A 20,538-nucleotide genomic window follows, 5' to 3' on the forward strand; every position below is an offset into this window, starting at 1 on the left:
ATCACATGACTTATTAATCGTATTCACTTTGAGATAGGTTAAGGAAACTAAAATTATCATGGTGTAACCTTTTAAATGGTTTTTTTCTGACAGAAGAATTTAACTAACGTAAAGGCTCACATGTTTTTTCGAGTACTTAGAAAAACAAACAATTAATTACTTCACCTGCTTGTTTAAAATGTTGTGTTTAAGCAATACTTAGCATTGCCTTGTACTTTTATTATAACCTTCTCAGTTGTGCCTTTTTAATTTCAGCAAGAATGAAGTTAACACAGATTTAAGCTGACAATTTTGTATGCAAATTGGTTATGTGAAGATCTTATCTACTAACTTTTTAAAACATGTAACAAGATAACAGCAATATATCTTGTGGCTTGTTTTTTTATTCCTTCTGCAAGTTAATGAGCCAGCTTTCATTCATTCCGCAAGTCATCAGCAGCATTGTCCTGGTAATTCATCGCCATGACCACGCCCACTTGGGAGCCGCCCCTCACGGTTCTCCACGTGGCATCGCTTGGCTTGCATAATTAGCTAATTGAGCGCTCAGCGTTAATGATTCGCATGACAACAAAAATGGCTACAAGAAAAGGGAAAATTGTGAGCCGCGCAATGGCACACAAATTGAAAATGGAAAAAACCCGAATGACGCTCAAAAAGACATTAGCTGAAAAATGTTTTTGCTCTCTAGGCTCTGCTTGAATCCCATTCCTAAGCCATGCGTTAAGCTAATAAGCGTTCTGTTGTCCCACGCGGCGTATACGCAACCTGCAACGAAAATGTTTGATACGTGATTTGAACCCCAGAATTGAGCTACACGTGGCCATATAATATTCCATTTCTATGCTCACTTTGTTACAAAAGCTACACTTAAAAGGAGGAAACCCTGCCTTTTTATTTGTTGTACATTGTTGGTTTTGTTAAAATAAGTTTTGCAATATCAGTTTTATTTGTAATTCGCTTTTTTCTGGTGTAAGCGAGAGCCTTTATTTCTTTAGTGCAACATGAAACTTTATTCCGCTTAGTAACGCTTAGTAACAAAATATTTAAACATATTGAATCGACAAACCATGTTTGGATTGTTTTACAAAACTTCGTAGATCCATTTTTTTTGATGTATTGATTTCTTCATGTTTTTTAGTCACATTAGTTTATTTAATATTAGCTTTTTTTTAATGTCAATGTTTAATGTTAACAAATAATATTATTTTGGGGAAATAAATTCAATTGATTTAAGAATGTGGAAAAAGTCGTTTTGTGTTTTGTGTTTTTATACCCTTGCAGAGGGTATTATAATTTCAGTCAGAAGTTTGCAACGCAGTGAAGGAGACATCTCCGACCCTATAAAGTATATATATTCTTGATCAGCATCACTAGGCGAGTCGATCTAGCCATGTCCGTCTGTCCGTCTGTCCGTCTGTCCGTCTGTCCGTCCGTTTATATGCAAACTAGTCTCTCAGTTTTAAAGCTATCTGCATGAAACTTTCCCAAAAGTTGTCTTTCTATTGCAGGTAGTATATAAGTCGGAACGAGCCGGATCGGACGACTATAGCATATAGCTCCCATAGGAACAATCGGAAAAATAAATGAAAAAAAATTATAACTTTGCTGTTTTTTAATTTTTTGTTTAGTTCTTCGACATATAGCAATGGTTAAATATTTCAGAATTATGGTTTAAATTTCATCAAAATCGGACGACTATAGCATATAGCTCTCATAGGAACAATCGGAAAAATAATTGAAAAAAATTATAACTTTGCTGTTTTTTAATTTTTTGTTTTGTTCTTCGACATAAAGCAATGGTTAAGTATTTCAGAATCATGGTAAAAATTTCATCAAAATCGGACGACTATAGCATATAGCTCCCATAGGAACAATCGGAAAAATAAATGAAAAAAAATTATAACTTTTCTGTTTTTTACTGTTTTGTTTAGCCCTTCGACATAAAGCAATGGTTAAATATTTTCGATTTACGGTTTAAATTTCATCAAAGTCGGACGACTATATCATATAGCTCCCATAGGAACAATAAAAAAATATAAAATAACTATCAAATAATTGAGCTGCAAATCATCATAGCTTCAATGTTTTTAAACTTATACGCAAGTAAATTATAATTTTAATGTTTTCAAAAATGTTTAATTCTTGCAATAGCTGCAAGGGTATATGAACTTCGGCTTGCCGAAGTTTGCTTTCTTTCTTGTTTTGATACAAAATAATATCAAATTTATGGTTATTATATTTTTCTGTGCAGCTGATATACCTTAATTTTTTTCTCACCCTGTTCTTTGTCTGTTTGCCTTGGGTTTTTCCTTGTTCTTGTCATTGTTGTCGCGTCGCTTTTTTTTCCGCTGCTGTTGACTTTGCAGTGCGTACAATGGCCGCGTCTTGAGATCCTTGGATCCTGCCACTGGTCGATTGGCAGGAGTCGTCAGACTCGGCGCTTTGAGCACGTTTTATTTTAATAGCGCTCTTGTGGCGCATTTCCTTTCAATCCCAAGCCAACAATTGTTTGCAAAAGGGCTCTCAAAACCTTGACAATCCGTTGGTACTCATCTGCTTTCTGAAGTTGCATTTAGTGGCTGCTGCCTTGGTCCTTCGGCAAGGGAAAAGTGTCAGGTGGCAACTGTTTTGAACACATGTGGAACGTAGCAACTTTCCATGATTGGAATAACGGTTTAAAAGTTTAGGGTAAGTTACATTTTAAAGAAGTTTCATTAAAGTTATTTTCGTGTTTATTTGACTAAACGATTTTAAGTACATTTGTGAGGTTTTATATTTAATAATTACTGCCATTTTTTATTACTTGTACTTACAGTTTTACATTTAAGTTTATTATGGCGCACCAATTTAAATTTAAGGATTATTATGTTCTTCTTCTTTTACATTTGAATGGTAGCTGGAAGTGATAGAAGTTAAACGTTTTCCGCTGACGAATACAAAAATAGAGTAAAAATAAAAAATATTTACTAAAACGAAATTTAAATACAAGTTAACCCGAATTCCAACCCAAATTTTACTAGAAGGATAAGCTCTTCTAGCCTTCAGCCTTTGTTCTCTAATTTGATTATTCAACTTCAACTGGGCTTTAGTCTGTCCAGTCAAGTGTTGAAATTTTACACATTAAGTTCATTACATTAAACACTGATTTATTGTGACCACTGGCAGTATATTCAGGACTCCCCCTCCGATTTTTCCCCTTGGCTTAATACGTGTCTTGTGCAGAATGTGGCTAAGTTGATAGAACATAAAATATGCGAAGATTCTGTTTGATTTGCATACTGAGATGCGATGCGAGTGGCGAACAGAAACAGAACGAATGGAATGGAATGCAATTGTCAAGAGCCAAAAGGGAGAGAAAATTCCATTGTCACTGGCGTTTTCAACTGCTGCCATGTGCGGCATTAATCATAGTTTGTGTTGGCCATCGGACAACTATTGCTGCCACGTCATCGCAGCCAGTGAACTCGCAAGGACATTCAGGACTCAACACTCCCATCAAGGTTGTCGTCCGCAAAGGAAACTCACACTTTTCGGGGATCGATTTCATATCAAATTCGCATCGCTGCAGCAAACGTTTACTCTTTTGTTTCCTTTATTTTACTTATTGCCAACTTTGATTTGGCAGGTCGATAAAAAATCACTTCTAACAATTAGTTGGGCTATTATTTTTTTAGTTTCTCCTGCACTTCAACCTCTACTTTCCCAACTTGGTTTTCTTTGTCTTTCCGTTGTTTTTCTACGTATTTTTTCTATCATTCTGGTTTTGTCTGTGTGTCTTGACTGGCGGTAAACCATTAAAGTTCACACACCCACATACACGGAGAGAAAAAAATCAGAAAATTAATGATCAAATATTTATGTAGCTTACACAATTACTATTGATAGTTTATAAAATTAAGCATTGTATCGCAACAGTGTTTTTTAAGTAGCAGTTATAAACAAATTTTAAAGATTGAATAAAAAGAGATATCGGCCGTATGGATATGGTTTTTATATTTCCCATTTTTGTTCTCAGTGCACCCATCCACAAAAATAAGCAATATATACTGAATGTGTGGTTGTGGGTGTATCACATTTCCTTTTCCTGAGAGGGTGCACATACCAAGGTGCTGGCCATTATAATTAATCATTCCAGCGAGATTCAACAGCAGCCTGTGGAATTTTGTTCATTTTGATGCATAATTTAGCTTTATGGCTAAAATGTGTTGCACACACTTTAAGGTGACAACCTACATGATGGTGGCTCATTTGTCTTCTGAAAGAGGGTCGGAATTTTATCAAAGCTCTTTGTGATTTTAGCTGGTGGCATAAAGCTGACATTTGCAGATAAGCTGAAAAAAAACGAATTTTTGGCAAAGGGAGAATTTCAGATTTATGTGAAAGTTTTATTATCTTTTCAAGTTAAAAAGCAGAGTGAGCTTAAATAGAAAGGCAATCTCAAACCACATTTGCAGGCACTCAAACTGCACTTAGACAAATGACGGATGCGGAAGAATATGGCAGAGAAATGGGATAAATTCACAGGAGAAGAGAGTCTGGGAAAGTAGTCTACTTAGGGCGACACATCCTGTGTCTTTTATTTGTCATTAGACAACTTTTTGACATTACCCTTTGGGCTGGGTTTGTGGCAAAAGTTTTTCAATGCTGCACCACAACACACACTCTCAAATGAGATTTGTAATTAGCCGCGACTGGCTTTCATAAAATGTGCTGTATTTTTAATGCTAATTGCTTTTTAATGCGCAGCGCGAAAGTTTTAACCCATAATTAGGCCACAACTCAAAAGAGAAGCCGCCCCGCCAGCGAAAAATGATGATTTCACGCACCAGATCGCAGAAAACTTTCCCTCGAAGAACTTTCACATGAAATCCTTTGGGATTACTTGTAAATTATGTCCCACAATCCTTTTAAGCCGTCACTTTTATGGTGAATAATTTTGTGTTAAAATCAAAATTGCCCACACACGCTGTAGGGCATAAAAAGTGGGTGGTCGTGCTGCCTTAACAAATCGACAAGAAAAACGACGGAGACAATTGCTTTTGCATAACGAGAAAAACCGTATCCTTAAAGTGGAAAAGCGGAGCTCGGAGACCTGTTTTCAAATGCCACACACGAGACATCTCAGCCCAGGACGAACGGAACGAACATCCTATTGATATCCTTGACATCTGGCCCAAAGCCAAATAAGGCATTCCTTTACTTTGTCCTGTATTTGTAGTTTGCTTTCCCTTCGATCGGGGAAAACTATGCACCAAAGGGCAGAGGGGAAGGTATGCATTGAATTTCCTGCTTAGCAAATATGTAGTAAAATTAACTAACAATAGTTGGCTTTGGTTTCTCTTTACATTTATTTTCGTACCTTTATTTTAATTTAATTAAATTCTGGCGAAATACTACAATTGTTTATCATCAGTTGGTTTCGCAGATAACCCTCCTTATCCCTCGTTGTTAATTGTATTTAGCTATTGTATTTCGATTATTACATTTTCGTTTTAATTTGATTTTCTGTTGATAAGGTTTTTGTTTAGCAGTGTGTTAGTTTGGCAAGTTATGGTAGCTTAATTATAAAAAAATGTATATAATTTTTAATTTACGAATAATAATATTAATGTTTAATAATTTAATTACTTTATGTTAAATTACACATTAAGCAGTTATTCAACTCTGAAATTGTATTTATATTTCGAAATGGTAGTTTTACCTTTATTTTATTATTCCATGTACATTTTCTAACTACAATTTGTGGGTGGTACCTCGACATGATTCCTTCTGGCAAATTTGAATTTCATTGATGTGTTTGTTGCTGACAAAGGCAGTATCTGCCCCTCTCCATTTTGCCCCTCCTCATTCCACTCATCGAAATGAAATTGTTTTGCCTTTTGCCCAAAATGTACAATACTTATCCCCTATTTCGTTTTGCCAGCGCGTGTGTGAATTTATTTATTTGAATTTCATTTTGTGGTTGCCTTTTCTTTTCCCCACCTTCCCCGCGTTGAGTTATTTTAACACTGTTTTGGACAACTTTGCATTACAAATTTTCTTGGCTCGAAATGACGTGCGAAATGTTTTCCTCTGGCTGCTTTTCTTCGCACTGCTTTTCAAGTGCTAAAAATTAACGTGACTTTTGGACCATTCTTTTCGCACATTCTCTTTTGTTCTCCACACAATTTTTTCCTGTTCGCGCTTAAATATTGCGGGTCTACTCGGCCATTTGCATGGAAAATCCATTTAGAGGTTTGGGGAAAATGAATTGCGTTTGTTCTTCTCAGTTTTTGTGAGCGTTTCCGCGCTGGCAGAAAAAAAATGTAATATTTGGCATTCAGGATTTTGGGGGACTTGATGTGAGGTGGGTTTTATAGGGTTTATAAAAGAAGAGCTGGTGAAAGCTTATAATGAATGAAGAACTTAATACTTTTAAGGCGGGTGCGGAATATTCTTATGAAAATGGCAATCAGATAAGAATTACTTTTTGCCAGTTTTCTCTTACATTATAATCAAGCTTATATATTTTTGGTCATTCTTGTTGTCTTATCTTTTGTATGTAATTTTTATGATATATATTCATGATTTTTATGGTAATTTTATTGTGTTTGTTATTCAATTCTTTATTTATTATTTTTTAGTTGAACTGAATTTTTTATAAATTTAAATCATTTAAATCAATAAAAATACAAAGGAAAGGTTTTTTTTTTTTTATTACACTTTCCATAAATTTTTTTGCATCTGCAATATTTAAGTTTCCACATAACTGAGCACTTCGCATATGTTTGCCATTGCATATTTTTCCGAGTTTTTATTTGTGGTTCGCCTTGTGTGATATATGCGCATAGTCATGACTTTTTATCAACACTGCATTTACATAATAATGTTTACCTATTTTTTTTCTCTGCCTTCCGGGAACTGGTATTTTATTGATAAGCGACTCGTGCCTCCACTTCAGTTCCTTTTTTCTCTGGAACACACATTGGCCCACTCAATATGTTTGCGATTAAGTTGGTGGCACATGGGGAAAAAATCCGTGGTGGCTGGCGAAAGAATAGCCATAGCCTACATTTAAGAGGCATTTTCATGGGCCAATGATGCCGGGATAATGCGATACCCCATGAGCTCCACTCACCTGTTTTCTGACTTGATTATCTCGGCGATGATGACGGGGATGCTCCTGCCGAGGAGGATAATGAAGATGATTTGTTGCCTTACCGCAAATTTATGGGCTCTGTGGCTTGGGCTCATAAACATCCTCGGGAGCCGCGCCTTCATCAATAAATTAACATGAACCTTTTTTTTTGTTGTTCTTTTTTTCCGGGAAAGCGACTGGTAAGTGATTTTCCATGTCAGTTCAGGTTGAGGTCAGGTCGTGTTGGGCCAACTTCCATGCTTAAGCTGAGCTTTAGGTGTTGATTTTATCATGGGTTAATTACCTAGACAGCAAATTGATACTCGCTGGTAAGAGGTATATTAATTTATCTAGAATGTTTACAAATCATGAATTTTCAAAATTAAATTTTGTTTCATTGCATTTACTAGATCTTAAAGTATAAATAAAACATTTAAAATAAAAAACATATTGACAGACAAATGTAGATTTTGCTTTTAATGTTTTGAGCCTGAATAACATAAATGATTTTATAATTTTGTACAAGAATGGGCAATGTAATATATTCCGAAGACCCTAACCAAACGTACTTAACATTCCATCCAACTAATCGATAGCTTCTCCTCCAATTTCCTTCAGCTTAATTCAATTTGAGCATAAAAAAGTTTTTCTTTTCCTTGACCACTTTTGCCGGAATTTTTCCCTTCCGCCTCGCGCAAGTCGTGGTAAATTTCCAGTGGCTACTTAAAACCACAAAGGAACAAGTTGCTGCCAAGTTGGCTGCGAGATAAATTGAGTGGAAGTTTCGATTGCCGATGCGAGATCGAATAAATCGAATGCAACAGGGAACGAACTTAACTTTTTACTTGGCCCCAAAAATAAGGAAAAGTGAATCCTTGTTGCCCCCAATGGGTATACAATTTACGAACATCTTTTTTAGCCCCAGTTTTCGTGGCAATTCGTTTATTATTATTGCGTTGGAGCCAGCTTGGCTGATCAATTAATTCAAAAGGTTCGTGGTCGAGGGGGAAACATCGGTTTATTGGTCAAGGCTTTTCAGTTGAGTTATTGAAGACCTGTCATTTGCATGTCGACCAATGAATTGTGTTCGCTTATGGAATTAAATGGATTCTTCGTCTTCAATCCATAAATTTCGTGCCGAACGGCTTAATTGATGTGTATTTATTGAATTGGAAAATTTGTTGCGTGTTTTTGTTTTAGTACTAAATGGATTGCGTACTTTATTTTTGATTAAATATTTTACCATTTGATACATTTTAGTTAGTTGATAAATATTTAATTGATTTGTTTTGTTTCACTACAACAGCGTTAAATTCATAAAAGGAGTCATAATTTGTATGATAATTTTTAGATCTGTCTAAGAGAAATTTTATAAGTGACACCCACTCATAGTTTGATTTACTCCTCCCCCCGAAAAATTCAAAGTTGTAAAGTTTTTCCTTGATTCAAAAGGCAAAACTTTTTCCAATGACTCATTTGATTTTATTTGCCAATTTAATGGTCAGTGAACTTTGGCGAAGTTTTATATTTCCATAACTTGTATTGTTCCTACTTGTTGTTCAGTTTGTCCATAGGATAGTATCGATTCGGTAATCACAAAATTATGCAACTTTTTCGGTCAACGCATTGATAATCCTTCTGGCCACATGCCACATTTTCTCTGGTTACACTCCTCTGCAGTGATTTATGTTCATCCGAGCTCTCTGGCTATGATATCGAATGTCCTGTCATTTGTCCTCCTCGGTTGTCCTGGGCTACAGACAACGCTCTCTCCTAGCTTGGCCATAAAAGTTTTTCCATGTTCACTGTTGTCAAGCGGCCAAAAAAATATGAAAACGAGTATGACAGAGAAAGAGCGGAAAGTGGAATGGTCAAAATATTATAACTTTTAATGAGAATTTATGATTTCCTTTTTACCATATTCTCTGTGATGAATAATTGATACACTTAACTGACTTTGATTTTGAAATGGCAGAAATGAAAAAAGATAGAAATAATTGAAATCAAACGGTCAGAGTTTTTCCTAAATGTATCATAAAGTTAAACTTTAAGAAATCTGTGAAAAAAACTGAAAATGTTTGAAATGAAACCACATCTTCTAGCAAAAACAAAAGAAAATTAAAATGTATTAAATGAACCGCATTTAACAGAATTAAGAGAACCCTTTCAGTTCCATTTCCATTGAAACAATTTCCATTTATGAAATTCATTTAGTGGCTTTCAGCTTGCGGCTGCGTATTATCTCTATATAAATCCATATACACGCTGTGAAAATTGAATTAAAAGTCCGGACCATAAAAGCAAAGTTCTGGGCCCTAGGCGCCCGGCTGAAATTGAATCAGCTCCACGCTAAATGACCAGGCTAATTTGTAGCATAACAAATAACCGCATTTGGTCGCTCGGCAACAACATGGTCCGAATAAAGTTGGTTAATAGCGCATTAAGCTCCTGCGAGGAGTGGGGACTGCTGGGTGGTCGGTATGCGCCCGTTTCCATTTGCTTTTATGGCCTTGTTGCCAGAGAGAGTTGTTCATATGAAAAACTCATAGGATGGCAAACACTGGAGGTCATGTGTGTGGGTGAGCGATAGCAAGCTGTTTGCCGGAGGTATCCAGGCAGAAATTAGAGACTCTTGAAATTGGTTTTGCAATGATACAGCAACATTTCAATGTTTAATACAAGGATATTGAAAATTCCCCCGCCTGCCGTTTGCTTAGCTTAATGGAAATTCTTGGTAAGTTTTCATTACATTTCTATAATCAAGTGGATTTGACTACTCCCTGTTATAATTGTATTTATTGAACTTGTTATTATTTGAAATTGTGTTTTTATATTTATGCATTACATTTATATATGATTACATTTCAACCTTATCTATCATCAAAAATTGTTATATTCCCAAAGCAAAAACTAGAATATTTTCCTTGGAAATCAGTGTTTATATCCTTCCGAATTTGCCAATCAAAGCAAATGCAGTGCAGGCTTTAATTAAGCTCTGTTTGAGTGCCTGCTAATGCCACTTAATATCAGGGCTTTCCACACCGAGTTTCCCAGAGTTTTCCATAGCCTACTTATGCGGGCGGGGCCATCCGAGAACGCACGTCCGACAACTGAGCATAATTTAATTGTCGGCGTCTTGGTAATCGAAATCAAACATGCTTCCATTTAAATCAACGAACGCCTTGCAATTAGCACTTGCCGCACTAACGAAGTTCTATGTGGGGAAGATTTTCAGTGGCTTAATTAGCCAAGGCCAAGCAACTTGGCCAAGTTGCTCTAATTGAAATTATTTTCCATGTCAGTCGCTGCCAATGTGTTGGCAACGGGCTGAAAGAATTAATTTGCCATAACCACGCCTACTCCGCCCTCCATTCCCATATTTGGTCATCGGCTTTATTAAATTTTCCGTCTGCGAAAGGCAACTGCAGCTGTTGACCACGTTTGTGTGTGTGTTTGCGTTCCCCGGAGTGTTGATAACTTGCGAAAAAAAAGTTCGCACAAAAACATAACAAAAGCTGCTTAAAGTGCTTTTGTTTTTGCTACATATTTGTGGTGCCAAGTGGTTAGCAGCTCAATGAAAAACTGAAGGGAAGGGAGGATAGTGATTTGGCCCTTAGATTTGAGTTGTAGGAAAAGATAGAAAGTTTTAGACTTTAGATTGCGGTCTTTAATCGATACTTTGGTCCTAAGTATTAAAATAGCAAATAACCTTGCCGATATGTAGATAAGTTAAAATCTTGACTTCGTAAAACAAATTTAAATTTAAAGAAGTTTTAATAAATGCAAAATCCCTTTTTTTTCTAAAAACCAAGCCTTTGTTATTTATAAAAGTTTGTCTCCAAAATGAAAGCCCAAAAAGCGTTTTCAAATGATTTTAAATTTTTGCCTCTTCATGATTATTTATGTTAATTGTGGACCCATTAAGAAATGTGCCTCGCTCATTTTTTCATCGCCTGTAATATGCATATTAATTAGTTGTTTGACAAAGTTTTTGACGCAATTCGACCTTGCCGAACTTTTGATGTGGGTTTGGCTAAGAATGGAAGGCGTTGAAGAGCCTGTGGGAGTGTCTGCAACAAGTTGCGGCATTTATGTACAGTTCAATGACCCCTCGATTGGTCCTTGGTTCGGTCCTTTGTGGCCAACGGAATTTCCTTGAAGTGGGGAAGAAATCTCAAGTGCCTCGTAGAAGGTGCAAAATAATTGGCCATTTAGCATTTTACAACAGCGAGGGCGAGATCAAAAAATTTGAAATTGAATCTCTTGGCAGATGCGGCAACGAAGTACCAAACAAAATGAGACAATAAACATTTGGTGAACATTTAAGAATGTATTTAACTTTATGCGCAGCATTTATTTTGCTTTGGCCCCCTTTCTTGTTGCTCTTTTATGGCCATTATCTGGGCTTTTGACTCTGCTCTGCTTTGGGATGCTCATCACGACGGCCACAGGTGGAAATCCTGGACTGGAGTGTGCAGCTTATTCGGTCATCTGGCGGGGTCACTTTTTGGCTTTATGGTCACGTAGCCGTAGCCACGTTTTTGTGGTGTTGGTGGCGAAAAACTGGAAGTTGAATGACTCCTCGTCGAGTATGTGAAGGACTTGAAAAGCGTAAATATTGGATTTGCATAAACGCAAACATAAAGGGGGAATATTCAAGTCATAAAAATGTGCTTGTGCAGTCATGAAATTTTGGCAAATGCATCAAATTTGTAGTCATGAATACATGGAACATATGTCTCTCTGCCACAATTTAATTTCTTTTCATCTTATGTGTTAAACTTTAAAGATGATAAGGTAAGGGTTGTTTCTATAAACTGTAAAACTTGTTTTTTCTTTTGTAAAAGTCGTCAGCATGTCATTTATCCTATTTTGATATAATTTAATTTTATTTTATATATTCTTATAAATATTGTTAAACAATATTTTAATTTCATTTATTATAAAGCCAACATTTTTTTTATATACATAATTATTAATATTTAGAATTACAAATTTCATTTTGAAATTGAACATGTGAAAGCTTTGTGCTTACTTACGTGATTGATGTTACGCGGTGGTTGGTGTTTCGGCTAAATACGTAATCAAGAAAGCTTTCTTGAGTGAAACTAGAACCAATGACGTAAACGGTAAACATTGCGTATGAGTGATGTTATCGGTGCGTATGAGTAATGCAAACAAAACGGGAATTACTGTTGGATCAAATAAATATAATCAAATATAGTTATACATCACCAAACAGGTTGTAGAATGAATCATCATTGCATCTGAATGGGAAGGCATTTAGAGAATTTCCTGAATCGCAAAGTCCTCAATATTAGCATTCCGATAAAGCATAATTACCTCACCATTTGACAAGTATTCGCTACCATTTGTCGTAAAGTTATTTTAATGACTTTAGCTTGTTCAGTTGTCAGCGCTTGTTGCATTCGTGTTTGGATTTTTTTTGCGACTCAAGCGATTTCCGTCATTTACGGCTCAATTAAGCGTTTGCCTCGTTTTTCTTTGCTTTAGAAATTTGCATGTGGCAGTTCAATGCTGGTCGCGCTTTTCGGCCACCGTTCGATGATCCCTCAAAGCGTTAAAAGGTTTTCCAAAGGCCAGACGCTCTGACCCTTTAGCAAATAAACTGATCAGTTCATGTCGACTCATAAGTTTTTTCCATTGTTTTTGTCTCCCTTAACTTATGCGCATTCATGAATGCAGTTTTTTTTATGCAGGTGCAGTGCGGCTCAAAAGTGTAAATTAAATAGCATTTATTAGTCAGTATACTAACCCTTAAGCACTTTATCAAGCCCTTTGCTTCAGAAATTAACGTATTTATTTGGGCTTAATAAGAAGAGCGTTTAAAGATTTTGTTTATTTTAAAATGTATAAAATTCAGAGTTTGCTTAGTTTAATTTAATATTAATTAAATGTAGTGCTTAAAAAATATTTCAAAAGCAGAGACTTGCGGACAATAAGATATTCACTTCCATTAACAAATTTCAAAACAATATCAAAGAAAATTTCAATTAGAATAAAATTTGAGATCAATATTTTTTAGATAAATATAAATTAACAATATTATTGTTTTACAGCTTTGAAACGCGCCGTGTGTTTATAGTCGTGCCTCTGTTTGATTTCTAACGCTTTTTACCGTGTCGCACGTTGCGCATTCGATTAACACCTCATCTTGCTTATTTACCTGCTGCAACTGCTTCTTCTTGTGTTTTGAATTATTCCTACTCGTTGTGGTAGTTTTGCATCACAAAAGTCTCGCTTTATTTTGTTTTTTCATCTTTTTATTTTGTTACTGTTTGCCGTTTTCTCAATCTTGATTATCTTGGCTTTAATTTGCTGCTTCCTACGAGTGGGTTTGTGTGTGTTTCTGAGGCAATTGTTAGGCCATTGTTGATACAACACTTAGATAGCACTCGCCACTACAATGCACTTTTGTTTGGCTGAAAATGCGAAACGTGACCGTTATTGACAGCGGTGAGAGATTTTCTATTGCGGTTGCTTGTCGACAAATGTAAATGAAAATGAGTACAATTTTTGCCATTTTAATGAAATAGTTAGAAACGGAAAAGTGGCCAGCGAAACATATTTCTCAAAATAGCAAATACGCATTCACTATTTTTTGGCAGACAGAACAAAAGCTGATACTCGTATGTTCGAAACGGTTTATTTGATCTACTGTTCCCCCTTTTTTCACCCCTGAGCGCCAATCAAGCGAACAAGTTTTTTGATTTGCCTCTTTTCCGTGGAAATTTGCACAATTCTTTTGCATTTCCGACAATTGGCGCACGTTGCCTTTCAATGTGTGCTTTATTTTTAATGGCTATGATGTTGATGTGTATAATGATGATAGTTTGAGGGAGGTGGAAGGGGGCGAAAGAGGTGCCAAACAACCATTTGTGACGTACATTCAGTTGGGCGTGGTCAGTTGGTGGGCTTGTTTTGGATTGCTTAATGATGTGCAACAGACATCATTTTCCGAAATTTATGATGACTTGGGTTGTATTTAAAGTAGTTTATAGAGAAAATAAAATTAAGTAATTTAGTATTAGCTTTTCGTTTTTTTTTATAGAAGTAGAATTTTAAAGTTCCTAAGAATATATTAAGTTAAGTTGTTTTTTAGGTATTTACATTTACATACAGTCAATATGAAAAACATGGTTTTTATGATATTTTAATATTTCAACAGTGATAAAAACAACTGAAAATGGAGAAAAAATGTTAACTTATGTTTAAGGTAAACCATTAATGGGATTATAGTTATTTTTTTATTTTTAAAACTGTATTTAAGTGTACCCTTGACACTTCCGTTTTAGCATGAAAATATGCAATTTGAGAGGCAATAAGAAGTCCCATTTTGCTGATGATAAAGTGGGAAAATTGATTCGTAATAGCACATTTGCACACAAAATCTATATGTCAAAAGCTGACAGTGCATTAGACCAGCAGCCACAAGATTTATCTTGCGTTGCGGAGTTCTCACAGTAATTTTCCGGTGTTGTATTTGATAAATTGGCTTTCGACGAGCACGAGCTCATTGCCTGATTTAGTTGAAATTTCAGCTATTTGTTCTTGATTTGTTCTGTTTTACTTAGCGACAATTGTGTCGTTTTTGAGGGCTGTGGCTTTCGTTCGCCGCCCGTGTTTGGCTTTCCGTCTGGCGGGGGGCAATGTCAGAGTCAGCTTTTCGGCCACATGTGCTGTCTGTGTTTTTTCTGGCCCATTATATAGACCAATGCGAGCAAACAGGTATGGGTGTATGTACACATCACATGTGCCGTCGCCGTCCCACTAACCTGGCAACCGAACAGTGTGGTTTTCCTTTATTTTTCGGCATTTTACAGAATGCAAATAGAAAGACAAATGGCTAGCAAATCGCCACCTCGATTGCCAAATGGTCTGTGACTAATCGCCCCCGAGTGCTGTGAGGTCGCTAATTGGTAGTATCAACTAACATCCCAGAGCGGCTGTGAACACATCCACCATATGTTCTTAACTATCTCCCTGATTATCTGTGTAAATAAACACAATTCCAAACCAAAGCATTGCTGTGCTGGGATCTTGAGTTGCGGTCTCGGTTTATACATAAACTTTTTGGCCATTTTGCAATCACTGCAATTTTCAATTGGTTTTGGTTTGGTGGTTTCTTGACCCAAAATAAAATATGTCGACACAGCTGAGTTGGTAAAGGTTAAGAGCTCATAGAAATCTTTAATGGGAACGGAAAATGTGTTACGGGCTGAGTGAAAAGTAAATGCTCTTTAAGGTTTTTGAATGGATTCAAAATTTTTGGTTAAGAAGTAAGTTCTTAAGTGCATTTTTAAAAAATCTTTTTTTTTGTATTGTTTGTGTTTAATTATAGTTCTGTTATATATATAAGTTATTTATGTTATTGGCTCAACTTCCAAGTCAAATCAAACTCCTCAAACTCCTGCTAAAATTGTATATTATCTATAAGATCTTAAGACTTAAATTGTAATATCTTGTATGTTTTCTAAAATTAAATGTTTGCCATCACCTTTAAATACAAATGTTGCTTGACCATAAACTCCTGAAAATTCAATTCGATTTTCAAGTTTATTTTTGGCTTTTGGTGTTACTTAGCCTTATTGTGTATACACAATATCTATAGGTAAATTCCTACATAAAAGAAGAAAAGAAATTTTTTTCCCAAGAAACCATTAAAATAAAAACATCATTCGACATAAAAAAATATAAGTCAACAATTACGTTTAGCTATGAGAAAATTCCCTAGCTGTGACAGAGCAGTACATTGATCTTTCATTGGGCCGTGTTTTCCTTAATCCCGTGATTCCATTAATAGTGTCATTTGAAATCTCGCAGACGTAATACCCTCCGCCGATCCTAGGGGAATGCAAAGCAGAAAGCGCAGCGCGAGAATTAGTTTCAGTTAGCACCGCCGATCTCGAGGAACTAGTCAAACAGGGGCGCAAAGAGGGGGGGCGATTCGAGAAGGGGCGGTACAGTGGCGTGGGGAGGGGGCTGCGGTAGGAAGGTGTGAAGGCAAACAGCAGACGGCAAACAGAAAACAGAAAACTGGATGCAGTGCAGTCCCGAATGCGAATCGAATACCTTTCGGATGCACTCGCTCTTGCAAATGGACTTTGCACCCGTTAGCTGCCAAAAAGAGAAGAGATTCAAAGGGAAAAGAGGTTAAGCCAAATAAAAAAGAACATTTTACAGCGTGGGGACCCAAATCCAAATACTCCAGCTCCAGCTGGCTCTCTTTCTCTGCTGCTGCATCCTCTGCCAATTGAAGCAGAGCGATATAGTGGTGTCACAGTTTCAGATCTAAATCTCACACAATTCACTAATAAATTAATCAGTTTATGTCAGCGAAAACTGTTCATGGCAACTGTAAAATGTTTTAGTTTTAATTTAAATATTTAAAGCACATAATGAAAAGTTGAAAGTCAATTAAGTCAAAGAACTTTAAAGCTTGTTAAAAACCTTTTCAATACTTATGATGGGTTTGCCTATTTTGTTTTATTTTAAAACATTTTTTATTAAAAATTAGCAATACCTAGCCAAATATTTAATCTATAATGAGCAAGTATTAGAAAGCCTGTTTCTTATCAAAAATGAGTAATTTTATTTGATTTAAATACGACGTTTTATCGAGCTCTTTAGCTTTGCGGAATTTTTGTGACAATGCATGAAATAAAAAAGCTGAGAGCGGCGAAACGGCTAAAACGTCAGCACTACGGAGCGCCAGCTGCGAGTGGCGATCTGACGACGTCGACGCCGGCAGCGCTGCTCCACGATCGCTGGGTCGCTTTCCGCTTTCAGCTTTCCGTTCAGTTCACGCTCACCGCTCGCCGCGCTCAGTTCTCAGTTGTCGGATTGCCGGTTGCGGAGAATTAGATAAGGACTCTCGCCGAAAGTGGAGGCAACAGCTAAAGCGAAAAGAAATAAATGTACAACCAGCCTGGACTCGGATTATATTTTTGGGATCAAGATAATGATGATCCGATCGGGCTGAACGTGTATTGCGCGTGTGTTTCGCTTTTACGCTTTTTCAACTGCGGCGAGGGCAGCAAAGAAATACGAATTCGAAATCAAAAACGAAATCGAAATCGTGTATTGTGAATCGGAAAGCGAGGGAAATTTCAGAACCCTAAGAAGTTCGCCCCTTTTCGAAGTAACAGTGAAGTGTATTGTATTGTTTAACAAAAAAAAAATAAAATAAATTAAGAAGCTGCGAGCAAAGCAATGCGAAAGAGCTGAATAAAAGAGGCGAAGAGCACATTTAGAAGCAGAAGCAGAAAGAAGCAGAATTTACCAATCCAGAGTCTGATTTATATGTAGCTGCGTTGGCGTGTTTGCAAGATTGGTGCTAAAACAAAGGGGCTTTTGCAAAAAAGCCATCCTAATATATGCTAAAAAATTACTTAAAATTCTTAACCAAATGAATACAGTTTTTCGGGCGAGATTTATAATCATTTTCTAATGACAACGGCCGTACCAAAAACAGGCAACAAATTATTTGCCCGCCGTCTCAGTTCCATACATCTTTTAATTTATTATAAGCAGTGACAGTGTTTTTTCTTCATTTTCTGCCTGCCCCGGTTCGCTGGGAAAGAGACTGGGCGAGAAACAAAGGGAGAAAAAAACGAAAATACAAAAATAAAGGAATACAAAATACAAATTAAACACGCGAATGTTTCAAACGCAAGTCGAAGCGAGTTGAGTGAATTAATGAAATATATGTATATACGCTCATAAAATCTATATATGCGCGTTTTTGTGATATATTAAATAACGCTCCAATAAAAGCAAATTTATTTCAATTGTTAAGTCGGCGGAAAAAGGCCAGCAGATAAATAAGTTAACAAATTGAGGAATACCATAATACACCCTATAAATTTGGATTAATTGTTAAAACCCACAAAGGCGGATCAATACTGTAAGTTTCAATGGTTATAAAGGTGGAAAGTTAATGTCTCATTGATGGAACAAAATTGTTATAAATCAAAATATAATAGAAATGTGTTCGTTTTTAGAAGTTTAGCCGTAGGTAGCCAGTTCTTTTTTCTTTAATTATTTGTAATATTTTTATTTTTGGATTTTCTAGTATGTCCATTTCTTTTTCATACTTGTACACTTGCTCTAATTTCTTTCTGTCTGTTTTGCGATCCTTATTTTAATTGCATTTTATGCTTACTTGAACATTTCGCTTGTGCCGTGAAGAGCCCGCTTGAGACTGTCAAAAAAAAGTAAATAAAATAAGGCACGAAGAGATTTTGCAAGCTCGTTAGCCGAATAACGGTCGAGGTAGAGAGTTACCATGTTATATGGTCATGAGATAAGACACTTCAGACAGCACTTGATGTTTATGGCGTGCCTTCTTTTTCCTTCTATACCGCCCCCTTTGGCCACACCCCCCTGGGCTGTTTTTCACCTGGCCCAAATATATTTACGTTCGGTGAATGACAAGCACTGCTCTTCTGTCAGATCATCTAGGTTAACGGTTAGCTAATTAACTTTCCAACTTCTCCTCCGCCCTTAAGTTTTAATTGCCTGAAAAAAAACTGCTTTTATAACAGGCTAACGTCTCTACTTGTAATTTTAGGTAGCCATTAGAAAAGTTCATTGTTGAATTCAACTTTTTAAAGTTTTCTCAGCGGACCTTTTAATACCCAGTTTTAGGTTAAAAAGCTTTTGAAAAGGTATTGAACTCAAAGTACTTAAGTTTTTCGAGTGTCATCTCAAGTGTATCTCACCTTTAAGCGTTTACATTTTTTTTCTTTTTTTCGTTCTTATCACAAGCAGATATGTGGCAAATAATAGTTTCCCTTCTGATTTGTTCATTAAAAAAACTGTTGCAACCGCATACAGTGCCTGCGATAAGTGTGCGTGCACCCTGAACACACAATAAATCGTGCGATGACTTCCCCATCGAAATTTCGCTCCGCTGGTTCTTCCTGTTCCATATCAATCACGTCGTTAAGGTCTCCGGTTGACATTTTTCCTCAGTTTCGATCGCTTTGCAGCCGCTCAACGTGTTTCGCATTTTAACTATCTTATTAACCGTCGTGTTTCGCTATTGTTCTCATCGCTCGCACATAGAAGTGTGTAATTAACTGAGGTGGGAGATAGAGATGATGAAGGAGATGATTATGAACGTGTGTGGGCTCTACGGAGCGGTGAGACTGAGCATTTGTCCAGCTGTCAGAAAACTGGAGCAGCTCCGTCGGCCACGTGAATCAGATAAGCGCCATTATTTGATACCATTTTTTGGAGCTGACTGTTTGCTTATCAAATTTTCAGTGAATGACCAGATGAGTGGCTAAAGATATTTAAATCGTGTAAAATTATTACCAATTTAGCAAAAGTAAAAAGTAAATATATAGGTATAAGAATATCCAACTTAATTTAGACCAATCCGGTAGCAATTAAATAATTTAATTTATTGTGGAAATATTTTCAAACTGGTTTAAAATATATTCATTTACTTTTATTGTTTTTGATTCAACGAATTAGTAACATTAATGTTAAATTTCAAATATAGAACTAATGAAACAAATCAGGCCATGTGGTTCTTAGTTTTTAAATTTAATTAAGCTTGGCAAATTTCACTAAAGTTTTAATATAATTATAATTACAAATATCAAACTCTTGCTAAATAAATCAAATTTAATCATGTGACTCAGGCACTTATCAGCGACTAATTAAACTTTGCATATTAATTAGGTGACAGGGCCTTTTCCAACTACAGAGATAAATATTCCCCTGCAAAATTCCAGGTGACTCAATCGTCGGGTGTGGGTGGGTCCAGATTATAATTTCACTCCCCCTTTCTGGGCATTGGTGCACTTGTACTCCGTCAACATTTCTTCCTTAACTAACCAGAAAGCCCACAAGTGAGCAGAAATAAAGCGACATTAAATCAGAGACGTCAGCGGCTTTGAGGTTTGCGTCACCTGAAGGCACGTCACTGAGCCAGAGTGTGGAATGATTTTGGATTTTTGCATGGAATCGTTAATTAACTGGTTCGACAGAAAGATCAGAGCCGCGGCGATGTCGCCAAGTGAATCACTGCATTTTTCCAGCCGCTGGCAACAAAAGGAGTTCCACATTAAGAATATAAAATAAAAATGTGTTGAAGAGGTGTTGGGCGCGAATGAAATTGACTTGCTTAATCAGCACGCCAATGTTAATTCGAAATACGCGTGGCTTTTAGCATTGTGATGGCCGGGCTTCCCATTCCTGCCACTCTCCATGATATCAACGCTTTTATCAGCGCCAACAAATCTGCTCAAATAACAAATATGTGCCAAGCACACATCACAGTTGTACATTATATTCTTTGTGGTATGTGCTATATGGCCATGCGGTATCTTATCTCCTCACAACATGCATGTCAGCGTTTAAACGACGCATTAGCCATTAGCCATAAG

General features: G+C 36.4%; 1 protein-coding gene across 1 annotated transcript in view; it reads left to right on the top strand.

The window, feature by feature from the left end:
• Nucleotides 1–16,955: 16,955 nt before the first annotated feature.
• The window catches only part of LOC108149324 (dual 3',5'-cyclic-AMP and -GMP phosphodiesterase 11), a 42,782-nt gene continuing 39,199 nt past the window's right edge, over nucleotides 16,956–20,538 (top strand). The window contains exon 1 of the mRNA XM_017276786.2: nucleotides 16,956–18,044. The gene's annotated coding sequence lies outside the window, so the exon portion shown is untranslated. The remainder of the gene's footprint in view (nucleotides 18,045–20,538) is intronic.

The sequence above is a fragment of the Drosophila elegans genome, unplaced genomic scaffold (assembly GCF_018152505.1).
Source record: "Drosophila elegans isolate 14027-0461.03 unplaced genomic scaffold, ASM1815250v1 contig_814, whole genome shotgun sequence".
Taxonomy (NCBI): Eukaryota; Metazoa; Arthropoda; class Insecta; order Diptera; family Drosophilidae; genus Drosophila; species Drosophila elegans.